Genomic DNA, 14296 nt, shown 5'->3' on the forward strand with positions numbered 1-14296 from the left:
CAGGGTCAGGGGAATGAAAGGAAAGGCTGCTAAAATCTCAGGTTAGGGATGAATGGAGACATTACTGGCACCCACTCGAGCAAATTGATGAACAATGGGATGACAGTGCTACAGTGCAGTGCTACCAAACTCATGTGGGGGGTGGTAATAGACACAGAGGCAGAGTGGGATGGAGGTGATGCGGGGTTGGAGGGATACTGGGATCCATGGTGGTGGCAAATGGGCACTGGTGGAGGGATGGGTATTTGATCATTGTATAATTGAAACCCAAGCACAAAATTTGTAAGTCTACAACTGTACCTCATGGTGTCTCACTAATAAAAATTTTTTTAAAAAAAATCAACATTTAGTTTCAGAATGCACTTTCAAGTATTTTAAACTGCTATGCATTTGGGAAACTGTTTCCCCTTCTAACTGAAGTCCTGAAATTACCACCCCAGAAAATGTCTGAACATGCCCTAAACAATGTCTGGATGTGGGTCTGAGTGGTGAAAAGGGTGCTATCTGCCAAGAGAAATTGTCTCATTTCAGTCCATTATTCGGTTTCTGCACATGAATCTCTTGTTTCTAAATATATCAGGTGGCTATGGGATACACAGTAGTTTACTAAAAACTGCAAAGGATTTTAGAAGAGAAATGGGGGATTTTTCTTCTTTCGGGTATGGTGTAACAACAGTCAGAACTCACAACTGCACTTTTCCATGAATTGTAACTCAGGAGAACGCTAACACTTACCACACAAGCACTACACTACGTTTCCCACATACTACTCTTTTCATTACTCTCCAAGGTATGACTTGTATCACTTGTCATCCTGTTGCTCATTGATTTGCTTGAGCAGTCGCCAGTAATGTCTCCATTCGGATGGAGATGGTTGGAATTCTTCGCCAAGATCCTGAAAGAATGGTTTGATGCTCTTCATGTTCCTGGAGCGAGCAGATGCTATTGGGATACACTAGCACATGACAGGGACAAATAGAGACTTTATTCTCCAGGTATAGGAAATAATTGTTTCAGAAGAAGCAAGTAAGTTCTTTGATAATTCTAGAAAATCCCTTTTGTAAATGGAAAGGGATAATTTTCTAATTCTCTCAGATATTAATATGCACATAACCTGCTCTGGTCTTGCTTTCAGAATTCACCTTTTAATCTCTAGAAACAAAGGGAAGGGGAGTTGACACCATTAAAAGAGCAAGTGCTTTTGTGTCAAAGAGCTTAAACCAATCTGACCACCATTCTCATATCTACAATATGGGGAAATCAGTGCAACCTTCTCCACAAGGTCATTATTAGGGTTAAGTAAGATCTCATGTGTAGACTCTCTGCTAATAATAAGTGTTTAAGGACTATTTTTAATTTTTTTCCTAAATTCCCTATTAATGAGTAAGAACAGACCAGGGTACACTATAGCATCAGGCAGGTATCTCTAGGGTATTTTGAGGAATAAACTATAATTACCCAGAAAGAAAAATATTTTATATATATATATATATATACACACACATATATATGTATGTGTGTGACTACTTTAGAAGTAAGTCTAGAGATAAAATATGTTTTTTTAGGATCAAGCATTAGACTAAATTGTAATTTCCTGTGAAAATAAAAGTAGTGATAGTCTCCTGTTATCTGACATAATTCACCCAAGAAATGTCTTTGGGAATTATCTGGACTTGTGTTGTCCAGATAATAAAGCCACGCGGGTTCCGGGGCCGAGACCTCCAAGCCTACTCGAATTGGAGTCGAGCATCTTCCACCCAGATCCTCCAAATTCCAGTAGGCGGGGGTCACACCCACCACCTGGCCCCCTGGCGCCGTGTAATCCCATCAGCGGCCAAGACTCAGACACTATAAAATCCAGATCCCGGACGAGACCAGTGCAGTCTCTGCCCCCGCGCCTGGGTGTTCCTTCCCGGAGTCCCTTGGAGGGGAGCGGGTTGAGCTTTCCTCCCCGCCCCGACCAGGGCTACGGCAGCCGAAGACCTCCAGGACCAGCCACCACCATGCTGAGACCACTCTCCGCACACATGAAGGTACTGGCAGAGGGACAAAGCCACGCGGGTTCCGGGGCCGAGACCTCCAAGCCTACTCGAATTGGAGTCGAGCATCTTCCACCCAGATCCTCCAAATTCCAGTAGGTGGGGGTCACACCCACCACCTGGCCCCCTGGCGCCGTGTAATCCCATCAACGGCCAAGACTCAGAGACTATAAAATCCAGCTCCCGGAACCGCACGGCTGCATTTGCGGCCATGCGACATCTTATCAGGACATCTTTTTATGACATCTTATTATCTCATTCCTACTTTGGACAAACTTGCAGGCTATCGAATGTAGCCTGCCCACAGGGCAGAGTCTGGCAAACTCCCCGTGGCCTACCAAATATGCCAAATACCAGTAACAATGATGGGTCTCATTCTCCTAAAGAGCCGTGAATATAATCTCAGGGCTAGGATGAAAGAGACGTTACTGGGGCCTACTCGAGGCAATCGACGATTAACAGGATGATGAAATGAAATGAAATGAAAATGTGTTGTCCAGAAATTGTGTTGACGTTCTTCCTGTGGTATTACACCTACATCATTTGCTTTTACACCAAACCCCAAAGTAAGCCTTGTCCCACCCACTTAGTAGTAAGAGAAAGAGCGCCCTGAAGCAAAAAGTGATGTGCTGATGTTTCCAAGGCTGATTGCTAGTTCAAACTTATCTAAGGTTCCATTGTCTCCAATAAGCTCATATGACCTCAAGCTTCCATGAAGAAAAGAAATAGAAGAGCAGGAGTAAACTGGGGGGGAGAAACTCTCAAACCATCTGACTTAGAAGAAAACTTTCTGTATATATAAACCTAGTTATTTGTCCCAAGCCCAGCGGCTGAAATATGTCTGTGAGCCTTGTGAGACAAATGAGGTAAGCACATTTTCACATTCACAGTGGAAGTGAATGGATGTTTCCCAAGTGAGAGAACGTTTCTCCGTTTTCCACTGGAATTCTAATTTGAAGCTCACTGACTACCACTGGGTACTGCTGACCAAGAGGTTGTTCCTCTCACTTCTTAGAGGATTTAGGGGTACTGGAAGAGTCAGAGCCCAACCCTATGCTCTTTCCCTTGCCCAGATCCACCTGCAAAGGTTCCCACTCTCTTCTAATTGCTGCAGAGTATGTCCTGGCAGCAAAAAAGTTTTGCTAAAGAGTCTACTCAAGGAAAATTTGAGGCGAGAAAGAATTTAAACACTGGCAGAAAACTCTGGAGGCCCACTGGCCACAAAACTTACATGATAAGCAGACATGAAAAGCTGGGATCACAAACAATTAAATTACTTTTTTGCTGCATTAAGTGATTACTGAAAGAATTTAGCTCTTCATGAAACCTCCCAGGAATGCAAAATTGTAAGCATTCTCACAATATTTTTTATGTCACTAGTCCAAGTTTACTGAAGTAGCTGCAGTCTTTCATTTCCCAACCTCCCTGCCCCCTTTTTTGCTGCAAAGGGCAAATAAATGTCTCTCAGGATACAGCTCCAACACCGCAATATGACTGTAGCTTCACCCCTGAGTGCCACTGTCAGAATGACATAGTGAACATAAGATGGGGAAGAAAACAAATCCCTATTGTTTGGCACAAGAGCGAGTCAGCTCTTAATCTAATGCAAACGTAATTACTTTTACTTAAACAAAGGGAAGAAAACAAATAACAAGAAACAACTTGATGTTTACAGCAGACTGTCTCTCAGAAATGAGCAATTCTGTGGACATCAGACACACATCACATTCCTCCTCTCAGCTAAACCGCTCTCTGGAAACAAATATGAAGAGTATTTAAAAAGATGGTTAGAAATGGGAGCTCTGTGCCTTAACAGTTCTCTTCGTATTTTTGACATTTCACATTTCAGGCTCACATCATGACTTTCTACTTTATTTTGAATATTAAGAGAAGGCTGGCACCTTGGGAGCTGGTATGAAAACTGGGTATTAGGAAAAAAGAGCATTTGAAATTTTGTTCCATTGACCTCTGCATGGGATTGGCCCCTTTGGTTATTTCCAAACAGACAATGGTTCAGAAAGAATATAGTCGGCATATGCTGTGACAGGTGCTATAGGGGGGTGAGCAATATAGAATTAAGCATATAGTCCCCCTAGAGACTATAGTCCAACAGAAACTCTAAACACGGAACAGTTATATAAATATATGCCAATAATGACACATTGCTATGAAAATCTATAACAGAAAATGAAATTATTAGCAGGGTGGAGAAGGCCATTTCAACTAAGCTGAGTTTTGAAGAATAAGATGGAATTAGAGGAGAAATAAAAGGAAGGAAAACAGAAAACTCAAGTATGAAACACAAATTCCAAGCCATTGAGAAATCCCAGTGGAACAAAACGTCATGATGCTCTTATGAACTTGAAAAGTGGGCCAGAGAGATAGTTCAAAAGTTCAGTGTACATTCTTGGCATCTTGGGAGGCCTGGGTTAGGGTCCCCGAAATCGCATGAATTAAAATGTCAGTGTATTCATGTCCAAAACTGTTACAACAATTTACCATAATCTCAGTGGTTTAAAAGAGTAGAAAGGTATTCTGTCCCAGAAGTCCTTAGTCAAGATGTTAACAGGGCAATAATTCATTGGGAGACTATAACAGAGAATCCTTCCAAACCTATTACCATTTCTAGAGTTTCCAAAGTCTACCATGGTTTGGCAAAATGCAACTCAAAAGATAGGAAGTGCCGTTATCTTCCAATGGTCTCTTTTGTGCTTCTCATAAGGACGAGTAACATTGAACTTGGAACCTACCTGGTTAACCCAAAAAGATATCACCTTAAGATCCTTAATTACTTCTGTAAAGACCTTTTTTCCAAAGATCAGGATAGACTGTGGACACATCCCAATGCTTTCTAGTATTGCTTGAAGTTGAATATAGATGGTAGAGATGGCACCAAAGAAATAGGCAAGTTCCAACTTATTCAAACTTTGGAGCCTGGTAGAGCATTTTCGTTGTCCAACTGTTGTGCTAGTCAAGTACCACAAACTCAGTGACATAAAAATAAAACCTACTTATTATCTCCAAATCCCAAGGGTCAGAAATCTAGACATAGAGCAGTTCACCTGGAATCACAGTTCAGTCTATATAAAGCAAGGTATGCATTAGGTTGCACACCTCCCAGAGGCTCTCAACAATACTTTGAGGTGCACTCAGAGTTGGGATAAAATCAGATTCTGGCATTGGCACATGAATCCCTTTTGGTACAAGGCAATAACAAATATCAAATACTCATACTTTTTAATCTCTGACTTCGCCTTCTGCTACCATCCTAAAAACAGATCTCCACTATGAAGGTCTCCTGGGCTTAAAATTGGCTCACTTGGATAATGCAAGAAAAGCTGCTCTTTTTATAGCTGCTCAGTAATCTTAGTTATATCTACCAAATCTCTTCTATCATGTAATATAACATATTCACAGGAGTAACACCAAGGGGAAGAGTTCATGGGGTGAAAATTCAACCTGCTATGTGGAGTATTTGTAATACTACATAATCCAATTTTTAGTGGACTCTTAAACTAATAGATTTCTGCTGCTACTTTCCAAGTAAGGGACACAAGGGGACCAAAGTGCTACCCTTTTAAGTTGCAATCGCAGCGTTGTGATTTCTCTACTCCCACTCTCTCATCTAAATGCTGGTTCAGCAACTCAAGCTGTGTAATTTTGGGTTGGTGACTCAAATTCTCTTCCCTGATATAAAATGGAGGTAAAACTTGCACAAACCATGGGACTGGAGAGACAGCACAGTGGGTAGGGTGTTTGCCTCACATGCAGCTGACCCAGGTTCAATTCCCAGCATTCCATATGGTCCCTTGAGCACTGCCAGGAATAATTCTTGAGTTCAGAGCCAGGAGTAACCCCTGTGCATCGCCAGGTATGACCCAAGAAAAAAAACTTGTAAGAACCAAAAAAGGTTATTTTGAAGGCTAAATATAGGAACTTAAGATATAACCTCTAGCAAATATTAAGAATTCAACAAATAATCAGACTTGCACCTTGCAAAACTTAGAGCCCTGATTGGCTTGCAAATCTAAATCTTAGTTGCTACTAATTGGAAAAACCATCAGCAAGCCCCCTCTCTGACTAGAATTTGACTAGACATCTGCCAAACACGGTTTCTGAGTATTCCCCCACTTCACAGATTATCTTCCTTTTGGTGTCCATGTTCTCAAGAGCCTGCTCTAGGAACACAACTATGATTCAGTATGATTCTGATTCCACTGCCCATTAACTGCTATCTGTGCTTTAGACTCTAAACAAGGAGTTGACCTGATAAGGACACACATTTCATTTCTCTTCCAGCAGGTACAACCACATACATGGCAAGAAACGGGGTGCAGGGGAGGAGTGGGAAAGGTGAACAAGGAAAACTGGAGTCTTTGTCTCTAAAGACTCTCACAACCTCCAAAGAGTCCAAGAAGGTCACTATCTAGGAACTGTCAAGAAATTTCACAAGAATTTATCCAAGCAGCTAACAGCATAGATAGACCGTATAAATTAAAAAATGACCGCCAGAGAGCATTACCTGTAAAATATTTTTTTTCTTGTTAGAATGATCTAAATAATGAAAAGTTACCCTGTATCTGACTCATCTGCAATAACATGGCCCAGTGAAATGCTTTCTTGACTCAGGCCTATGCATGACTGCTCTCCAGTGGCCTGGAAACTCTGAATATCAATTACAGTCATCGATCCTCTCTGTGTTAAAATGCAGGCCATCCTACAGAGGACTGGGCTTAAAACAGCACAGAGTGATGAATTGTCACTATATAAATTCAGCCCAGGATTAACCTGGTTGAGTGAAAGTGATTTGAATATTTCTCTCTAGAAGAGTTAGAAGCATGCAAGCTCTCCATCTAACCACCTGCAAGTCACAGAGATAAATGCATAATCCTACTCCACTTTCATTTGTGCAGTCAATAGCTAAAGTCAGGAAAGAAAATCGCTGCTGTTGGAAGGTTTAATGTTTTGCAAAACAGCAGTACATTGAGCCACTGTCAGTTTTGACCCTCCAAAGTCAGGATTCAAGAAAAGAAACTATTTCAACAGACTCAACAGAGTTAGTGGCTAATCTTATTTTGTTTTGTTTCTATTTTTTCCTTTTTCTTTTTGGATTCCACTTGGTGGTGCTCAGGATGTACTCCTAGCACTTTGTTTAGGGATCACTCCTGGTGCTACATAGGGGATCAGTAGCACTACTCAGTGTGCCACGGTAATATGGATCAAAACTATACCAGTTGCTTGCAAGGCAAGAATCCTACCTGCCTTCTCTCCAGCCCTTTAAGGGATAATCTTATTTAAATAATTGAACATGTCAATATACTTTTGATTTTATTACTCTCACCCTTCTTCCAAAAGCCTGTTAATACAATTTTGAAAATCATCTTAGTCTTATTCCTCCTGTTATTCGTTATTCGTCGATTGCCTCGAGCAGGCCCCAGTAACGTCTCTTTCATCCTAGCCCTGAGATTATATTCAAGGCTCTTTAGGAGAATGAGACCCATCATTGTTACTGGTATTTGGCATATTTGGTACGCCATGGGGAGTTTGCCAGACTCTGCCCTGTGGGCAGGCTACATTCGATAGCCTGCAAGTTTGTCCAAAGTAGAAATGAGATAATAAGATGTCATAAAAAGATGTCCTGAAAAGATGTTCGCGGCCGCGCAGTTCCGGGAGTTGGATTTTATAGCCTCTGAGTCTTGGCCGCTGATGGGATTACACGGTGCCAGGGGGCCAGGTGGTGGGTGTGACCCCCACCTACTGGAATTTGGAGGATCTGGGTGGAGGATGTTCAACTCCAATCCGAGTAGGCTTGGAGATCTCGGCCCCGGAACCTGCGTGGCTTTGTCCCTCTGCCAGTACCTTCATGTGTGCGGAGAGTGGTCTCGGCATGGTGGTGGCTGGTCCTGGAGGTCTTCCGCTGCCGGAGCCCTGGTCGGGACAGGGAGGAAAGCTCAACCCGCTCCCCTCCAAGGGACCCGGGCGAGGAACAGCCAGGCGCAGGGGCAGGAGACTGCACTGGTCTTGTCCGGGAGCTGGATTTTATAGTCTCTGAGTCTTGGCCGCTGATGGGATTACACAGTGCCAGGGGCCAGGTGGGCAGTCTCCTGCCCCTGCGCCTGGCTGTTCCTCGCCCGGGTCCCTTGGTGGGGAGCGGGTTGAGCTTTCCTCCCCGCCCCGACCAGGGCTCCGGCAGCAGAAGACCTCCAGGACCAGCCACCACCATGCCGAGACCACTCTCCGCACACATGAAGGTACTGGCAGAGGGACAAAGTCACGCAGGTTCCGGGGCCGAGATCTCCAAGCCTACTCGGATTGGAGTTGAGCATCCTCCACCCAGATCCTCCAAATTCCAGTGGGCGGGGGTCACACCCACCTTATTCCTCCAAACCACCAAAATTACTGATTTTGTTTGTGTGTTTTGGTGAACTATGTTAATAATTGAGTAGTACTGAAATCTTATGGGAATGGAAGTCTCCTAATCTCCTAGACTATTTAATATACACACTAGACATTTCAGCTCAAGGCATCAATGGAGGTGGGGGGGTGGTGACTGGCATTAAGTCCAGACTATGAAATTACTCATCTCAACAACTTCCTATTCCATATGCCTCTCAAATTATGCAGATTTGAAGCAAGGAAAGGACTCTAATGAAAACACATCTTCACTAGATTGTTGCAAAGTAACCATATTGTATAATGAATAAACAGAAATCCAGTATTTGTGCATTGCTTTGAAGTCAATTAGCTTTCAGTTTACTTCAAATTTTAACTTGAGCAATGAATAAGGGGTTGAGCAAGCTTCTGTAGAGGTAAGAACTGAGAAGGTTAGGCTTTTTTGTTCTACAGAAGATGGAGGCTAAATAGAAATGATATTGGAACATCCAAAAATCTCAAAAGTCTCAGAAAAAAGATTGCGTTAGAATTTTCATGTAAATATGAACTTGTTTCATGTAAATATGAACTTGTTTCATCCTCATTTCAGCCCTAAATTGAGCAGGATATTTCTAACCTTTATCCCTACAAACTCTGAGACCTTGAGACTTTCTGTAATCACCTATGATCACAGAGTTAGTAAAAGGCAGGTAAAGCCATAAAAACTTATAAATCTCCTAATTTATAATTCAGCATTGTATATTATTCTAGCATAAACAAACAGATTTAGGATTTTAATATAATGCAGTCAAACTTCTATTTGGTAGCACTAAATTTTTAAAGTAATGAGATAAATTCAAAGAAAACTCCTAAGGTCTGCTATCATAGTAAACAAATAATATTTTTTTCATACACTCCTTGTGAAAAACAAAATGCTAGACTGTCTAGAAGCTGGAGTTGATTTATTGCATCATTCCAATGAACAGTTTCTAATAAAACAATGAAATCCTTTAATTCTAGAGTTTGAACTAATATCCTAGGATATCACCACACATATAAAGAAATTCAGCTTCATATTGAGGCTAAAATAGCAGTCAAATTTTAGGTCATATGGGTTAATTTTTGTCAATGAAAAAACTTGTAGCAGAATTAAGGTGAAACTAAATTTAAAATGTTAAATACACTGGTTCTATTGGCCAAATTGAAATTTGTAAAATAAACTTCCCTATATCTTAAGAAGGTAAAACAAAATGTTTTATAAAAACTAAAAGCAAAAACATATGGGAGAAAAAACATTGAAATGCAAGGGATTTTAGATGTTGGTAGATTGTATTAAATGAAAAAAATTACTTCTAGAGAAAAGGAAAATGCAAAAATGTCCCAAGTAAGTCATTGGAGATAACTAACACGTCATATTTGATAAATTCACCCATTCATTAAGTACTTATTTCAAACCAAACAGTTGCTCTGTCATTTATGCTTCTATTTGCAAAGCAGTCACTATGCACAATCTTGATTCCTTCTCAAAAGAATGGTGCTAGCACTCAATTCCTCTTTTGCAATCCACAGCACCCAAAAGGAGAGAGAGAACAAAAGGGAATGCCATACCACAGAGGCAGGGTGGGATGGGGAATAGGGGGAGGGATACTAGGATTAGTGGTGGTGGAGAATGGGCACTGGTGGAGGGATGGGCACTCGATCATTGTATAGCTGAAACCCAAGCACAAAAATTTGTAAGTCTACAACTGTACCTCATGGTGTTTCACTAATAAAAATTTTTTTAAATAAAGAAAAGAAAAAGAAAAAAAAAGAATGATGCTGGGAAATGGTGGAGGGATAGGGGTTGGAACACTGCATGACACGAATTCAATCATGAATCCAATCCAATCAAGCTTTGTAAGGGTCTATCTCACAGTGATTCAATTAAAAAGTTTTTAAAAAAGAAGAAGAAGAATGTTTATATGGGCAGATAGATGAATGAGTTGAGCACATGCTTTGTTTTCAGGAGTTCAACCTGATTTTCCCCAAAACCTCCAAGCACAATCCCAGAGCACCACCCTGAGAGTAGTCAAACACTGTCCTCCCATTGTTCCTTGATTTTGCTTGAGCGGGCCCAGTAACATCTCCATTTTGAGACTTCTTATTACTGTGTTTGGCATATCAAATACATCACAGGTAGCTTGCCAGGCTTTGCCATGCGAGCGAGATACTCTTGGTAGCTTGTCTGGCTCTCCAAGAGGGGCAGAGGAATGGAACCTGGCTCGGCAGGGCTGGCCGTGTGCAAGGCAAATGCCCTACCACTGTGCTATCACTCCAGCCCACTGTGCTGTCACTCCAGCCTTAAGAGTAGCCCCAGGTCAAAAACCAAGGGAAAAAATGCTTATGAAATGAATTCCTATGGTACCCCATAGTATCAAAGACTTTCCTAATTATACCAATTCAAAGTAATAGCCATGTCTTCAATAACTCAATACAGTAAATACATTCATTTGATATTCATTATTAAATGAATACTAGTGATATATACTTTTATATTATTGTTTATGTGTGCCTTACTTCTCCCATTAAATAATACTTTCCTTTAAGGTTAAAATTAGAAGCTACAATCTCCTTATCTGTGAATATGAATAATATTATTGATCCTGAAAGACTATCATGAGACTGGAAATGGAAATACATTATTACAGAATAGCAATTGGCATAAAAAAATGGTTATTAGTTTTAATTTCCTCTCCATTGTTATAATTTTCTAGTCATCACAGTCCCTGTTAGAATTTTCTGAATGTATTAGGTGCTCTATAAATACTGCTAATGCAGTGTCAAAAGTTCAGGGAAAAGTCATTGTAAAGACAAAGAGTTAAGGCAAGGTTGGATATCAGAAGGTAACTTAAGAAGAGTGATATGTTTCACACTAGCTCCAGCAAATGTATTCAATAGTGCGACATTGCTGTTGCTCAAAAAGTTCCAAAATAATTTTATAATCATAACAGTAACACACTATCTTAGTAATAGTTATGCATCAGAAGTATAGACAGCGTTTTCAAAATCAAATATTAAAAGGAGAAAACCGAAATTCTTATCCAAGTGGAAATGGCAAAGTTGCTTCTTTGCATCAATGGGGGTTGATGGTCATTGGATTTGTATTTTATGCAACTTTTATTTTATGCCAAGATGGCAGGTGAAGAATATCATCCACTGAAGCTTTGAAGTGTTAACATTTTATCCTATTGCATAGAACAGTTGGTCTGCCTTTCTCCTCTCATTGCCTTCCTTGTTGTATAAAGCCTCTTTGACTGATGGTTTCTGACTTTCTAACCAATGGATAAGGAGTAGGCATGGGTGGAAGACACAGTTTGAAAAATAACAATTTACAGAATCACCACCACATTCACACCCTCAATATATGCAGCTTTGCCATCCCCTAAGCCTTCTATGAATGAGTATCAAGGCAAAGGAACTCAATAAACACACAAATGAACTTCAGAAAAGTCCTAAAATTTGTTTCTAAAAGAATCCTTCTTCGGGAAAGTGAGAGTTGAGGCTTCAGAAAGGTTGAGGGTCATAGTTCTGAAAGATACCAGGAGAAGAGAAATAATGAGGAGGAAAGGTGGTATCAGGGGGAGATAAGTAAAAATGAAAGTGAACACACAGAATCTGTGAGATGTATTTAAACCTCAGAACCAAACTAGCTATCCAGAGGGAGCTGCTTTTCATCTTCTGAGTTGACACAAGCCTTTTGAAACCTCTGTGGCTTTGACCTTTCATTATTGCCGAACACAGCCACCTGCCTTCACCCCTCGCCCCAGTCTCTCAGCTACAGTGCCAGAGATGATACCCCAAGCCACTCTGCAATAGCACGAGGTTTTTGCTGCTTGCACTTCAAAACTGGCCAGATTCTGAGCCCTGAGTCTTGCAAGGAAGAGGTTTTTTCCACTCAGCGCCAGTGTTTTTGGTAAGAGATGTAATACATCAAAGCCGAGAGGAGAGGCAATCATGCAGGGAATGATTTCAAAAACTTTAATGAACCGTTTAAAATAAACTCATTTGAAGGTAATTTAACAACACCACTTTTACAATTAAAAATACTATTTTAGCATGCAAATGCAGAACATTAGTCCCATGTCAGGATGGAAAATGAAGTGAAACTGAGGGGCTTTTGAAACATGAATGCCATCTCAGTAATTTCTCATCACTCCATGGTGCTCTTAGGCAGCCTAATGAAAGAATGAATTGATTTAAACAACATTTTGTTGGAGCAATGGGGTTTGAGGAATTAAATTAATTTGATGGTTAGTTGTAAGAGCCAGGCCGGGAATTGGCATTATATTGTTACTAAAATTAATTTCTACCCTCTTCTATGTTTTATTTGGGGGTGGGGCGGGTGTTTTTGATCTACTCTTAAAATACAAACTAAAAATTTGAGCATCACTCCTCTTTGACACATTAACATTTTCTAGAAGATGTATATGTTAAAGCAAAATTATACTCTGGACAAACAAATAGGAGTCTAACTGCTGCACCCAGGAATTGCAGTAATAGCTGAGCCTTTCTTTAAAAGGTAATAGGAATAACAAGCTAGAACACAGAGCAAGCCAAGATAGTAATTCCCAGTCTTTAGTTCACTGTGAAATGATGGATGGTTCACAATGATATAATGCATCCTGTATCATATCAGAGACCTGCAAAGTTATGTTAATTCTGAACGCACTGGTATCAATATATAAATTTCTCCCCAGTTCAAGATAGTCCATCAGAATGAATGGGACTGTTACTAAAATAGTTTTATTAATTTTTCTATTGAATCACTGTGAGATAGTTACAAAGTTTTCATGATTGAGTTTCAGTCATACAATGATCAAACTCGCATGCCTCCACCAGTGTAGCTTTCCCACCACCAATGTCTCCAGTAATCTCACGTTCACCCCAATCCATCCTACCCTCTGCTTCTATGGCAGACAGTTTCCTTGTTCCTCTCTACTTTAGGACATTATGCTGTACAATACAGATTCTGAGAGGCCATCGTGTTTGGTCCTTAGACTACTTTCAGCATATATCTCCCAAACTGAATGATCCCTCCAACCATCAATGACTTAGTGGTCCCTTCTGTATCTCAGCTGTCTTCTCCCCCAGCACATGAGGCAGGCTTCCAAACCACAAACCGATCCTCCTGGACCTTGTCTCTACTGTCCCTGGGTATTAATCTCATACTGTGTTATTATGTATTCCACAAATGAGTGCAGTCATTTTATATCTGTCCCTCTCTTTCTGACCCATTTCACTTAGCATGATACTCTCCATGTCCATCCACTTATAAGCAAATTTCATTACTTCACTTTTTTCTAACAGCTGCATAGCATTCCATTGTGTAAAAATAATAGATAATAACATGCCAGGTAATACCTTATAAACAAGGCCATTTTCCAATTTAAAAAATACTTTTTGTAAATTGAACCCTAGTTGCTTAATCCTAATCTCAGACAATAAGGGCCAGAGCTATAGTACAGGGGGTAGGGTAATTGCCACACATGCAGCCAATCCAGATTAGATCCCCAATACCCCATATGTTACCCTGAGCACTACTAGGAGTGATTCCTGAGTGCAAGGACAGGAGTAAGCCCAGTGCACTGCTGGGTGTGGCCCAATATCAAAAATAAAAATAAAAAAAAGTTACCATAACCAGTGGAGGTCATCGAAGCCCTAGCCAATCAGGGAATTCAAACTTAATACAACAGTATTCTCCATGAGCTGTATTACGGATTCACTACCAGGATCTCACCATTCTACAAAGAAGTGATCATCGATGTCAAGAGAGGGGTTCGGTAGGGTGATACCATTTCACCAAAACCCTTCAGTGCCACCCTCGAGAACATCATGCAAAGACTGGA

Source organism: Sorex fumeus, unplaced genomic scaffold (genome assembly GCF_029834395.1).
Source record: "Sorex fumeus unplaced genomic scaffold, SorFum_2.1 ptg000007l, whole genome shotgun sequence".
NCBI lineage: Eukaryota > Metazoa > Chordata > Mammalia > Eulipotyphla > Soricidae > Sorex > Sorex fumeus.